The 3,331-nt window shown below is 43.6% G+C and overlaps 1 pseudogene; it reads left to right on the forward strand.

Moving 5' to 3' along the window:
- Window positions 1-719: 719 nt before the first annotated feature.
- On the forward strand, window positions 720-3,331 carry LOC125397911 (large ribosomal subunit protein eL6 pseudogene; annotated as a pseudogene).

Raw genomic sequence — 3,331 nt, forward strand, 5'->3', positions numbered from 1 at the left:
CCCCATTATCCTTATCTACGTTAGCCACATGGCTCAGTACCTTTTCCAGTAGGGCAGCTTACATCTTTCCTCTCCAGTGGTCTGGGCAGAACTGGCAGAGGGAGCTTCCTAGAGTACTCCCAGTCTCTTTGCTCCACCTCTACTTCCTGTCTGGCTTTCCTGCCTATACTGCCTGCCTGGCCAATCAGCGTTTTATTAAAATATGATTGACAGAATACAGACAATTCTCCCACATCACATCTCTGTCTCTCACTCCCACCCCCACCTCATGAAGCTCCCTGCCTGGGACCCACTGGCCCGCGTGGCCTGCTACTGCACCCCTTGGGGAACCACAGTGCTTTATTTTTACCATTACTCCACAAAAATACCAAACCCATACATAATAAATATAGAGGAAGAAGAAATCCAGGTCAATGGCACAGAAAATATTTTAAATAAAATCAAAGAAGAAAACTCCCCAAATCTAAAGAAAGATGCCTATCAAGGTGCAAGAGGCATACAGAACACCAAACAGACAGGACCAGAAAAGAAACTCCTGTGACATATAATAACTAAAATACAAATAGCACAGAACAAAGGAAGAGTAACAAAAGCTCAAGGGTGTATTAGTCAGGGTTCTCTAGAGTAAGAGAATTTTCTAGCTATCATCTATCTATCTACCTACTTATCTATGGAATTCATTGGAATGACTTATAGGCTGCGATTCAGCTAATCCAACAATGGCTGGCTGTGAACAGAAAGTCCAGGAATGCAATAGCTGCTCAGTCCTCAAGACTGGATGTCTTAGCTGGTCTTCTGTGTATGCTGGAATTCCAAAGGAGCAGGCTCTAAAGCCAGTGCTAACAAAGCGAGGGCAAGCAGGCAAAAAGCAAAAGCTTCTTGTTCTATGTCCTTATACAGACCTCCAGCAGAAGTTGTGGCCCAGATTAAAGGTGTGTCTTCCTTCCTCAAGATCTGCATTGAAGGTGTACGTCTTCCTGAAGGGCTCTAGCAGGCTCGAGCATGGCAAACATGGCTCTGCTGGGTTTTGCCTTTTCCCATTTCCTCTCCCTTGCTAGACTGTTAGATTACATACCTAAAGCTAGCCACCAAGGTCTAGACCATTTCATTATGCCTGGCTCTTTCTGGAGACTGATCGCCAAGGTCCAACTATTATAACACGACCCACCAGGAACTCACAAGAGACCGTCTTTGCTGCAATCATATGAGGTTTATTGACAGGACAGGAACCATCTGGGACTGAAACTCATTTCCCACACAGGGGTAGAGGAGTTCGACCCCGAGTAGCTGCGAGAAGGGGTATTTAGGGGAAGAAACCACAACCCAAAATGGGTAGAGAGGGCATCTTTGGAAAATTCCGAAAATACCAGAGATCATTGGAAAATTCTGAAAATACCAGTGATCATCACAAGGGTGTAACTCCCCGTTTCTCAAGACTATAATCTAACTTTATGGGCAGCAAGTTCCTTGAACAGAGTCACTGAACTGGCTAACCTAGATTTTTGGTTCTTCTCTCCCTACTAGATTTTTGGCTCTATTTCTCCTGATTTATCTGGGTCTGGATTTATCCAGGTCTTTCACTATCAAAAGATCAAGGTCTGGCAATCAAAATTCATTATTTGACTAATTATTAAATACTCCATTAGAAACATTTTCTGGCTCATTCTAACACTGACCTCTCTTTTTCCATCTTGAAATTAACACAGAGCTAGATTCAGCCACCTTGTCTCTTTGCTTAATAAAGATCTCTTTGTGTTTGGTTTGTGCTTGGAAATTGGTGTTTGGGTATGGTCTGTGCCTAATTTGGGTATCAACAGGGCACCACCCGGCAGTACAATGGTCCCTTCACTTCCTACCTCAAAATCTGAATTAAAGGAGTATATCTTCCCACCTAGATCTGGAACAAAGATTTGTGTTTTCCTGTCTCAAATATCCAGACTAGACATGAATCCACCCACTTCAAATCAAGCAACAAAATCTCTCACAGGTGTGTTCTTCAGTTCATTCCAGACATAGTCAAGTTGACAACCAATAATAGCCATCACAAAGGGAATAAGACCAAGTGACATACAAAGGTAGACTCCTTAGAATAGCACCTGGCAATGGAGACTTTGAAAGCCAGAAACACCAGGACAGATGTTCTACAAGCTCTGAAAAGTCACAGAAACCATCCTACACTAGTGTACCCAGCAAAACTTCATATCACAATCAAAAGAAAAAAAATATAAGAACAATTTGAAACAGCTTCTGTCCACAAATCCACACTACAAAAGACACCAGAAGGAAAACTTCAGTCTAAAGAGGTTAACTACACCCAAAAGGACAAAAGAAACAATTCTGGAACAGTTAATCAAAAAGGTTCAAGCAACACCAAAATAACAGGAATTACCAAATACTCTTCAATAATAGCTCTCAATGGCAGCTTATAGGCCAGAAATCTGTGACCTTAGTTCTCTTTACCATCTTAGAAGGCGGCAAGTGAATAAGCCAAGAAGCCTGACGCGAAAGAGAAGAAACCCGCAGTCAAGAAGGTTGGCGGTGCTGCTGCTGCTGCTGCTGCTGCTGCTGCTGGTGAGCCAAAGGGTGCATCCTGAGATTAAAAACCCAAGTAAGGGAAACCCTATTGCAATTGAAACCCTGCCCTGATTAGAGGAATTGGCAGGTACTCTCCGTCTTCTATATTCCAGAAAGGCCTTATACAAAAGGAAATCCTCAGCTGCAAAATCCAAGGTTGAAAAGAAGAATTAAAAGTCCTTATTACTGTCACAATCACAATTTGTTGGTGGTGACAAAAATGACTATACCTGCATGGTTAAACTTCATAAAATGCCTACGGGCATGCCTTGGAAGCTGCTGAGTCATGGCAAAAAAAAAAGCCCTTCAGTCAGCATGCAAGAAGGCTGTGTCCCAGCGTCACTCCTGGGACCACCCTGAGCATCCTCACGAGGTGCTCTGGGGCAAGAGAACGGCTTTCCTGAAGCAGCTGTGCAATGATTTGCTACTTGGGACTAGACCTCTTGTCCTCAACAGATTTTCTCTGAGCATAACATGCCAGAAGTTTGTTACTGTCACCTCTGAGGAAAGTTGCTCTCAGCAAGGTTAAAAACCCCCAAACTCTTGCCTGATGCTTATTCCAGAAGAAGCAGCTGTGCAAGCCCAGGAACCAGGAGCGCAAGATCTTCGACAGGAAGAAGAAATGCTACTAGGTTACAAGTAGTAGTGCAGGGCGGATCAGATAACCGTGGACTCACAGATTTTGCCAAAGATCAAAGATGTTGCTCAGCTCCAGGTCTACCTGCAATCTCAGGTCTCTCTGACAAACGGAATGTGA

The sequence above is a fragment of the Myodes glareolus genome, chromosome 18 (assembly GCF_982192425.1).
Source record: "Myodes glareolus chromosome 18, mMyoGla1.1, whole genome shotgun sequence".
NCBI classification, from domain to species: Eukaryota; Metazoa; Chordata; class Mammalia; order Rodentia; family Cricetidae; genus Myodes; species Myodes glareolus.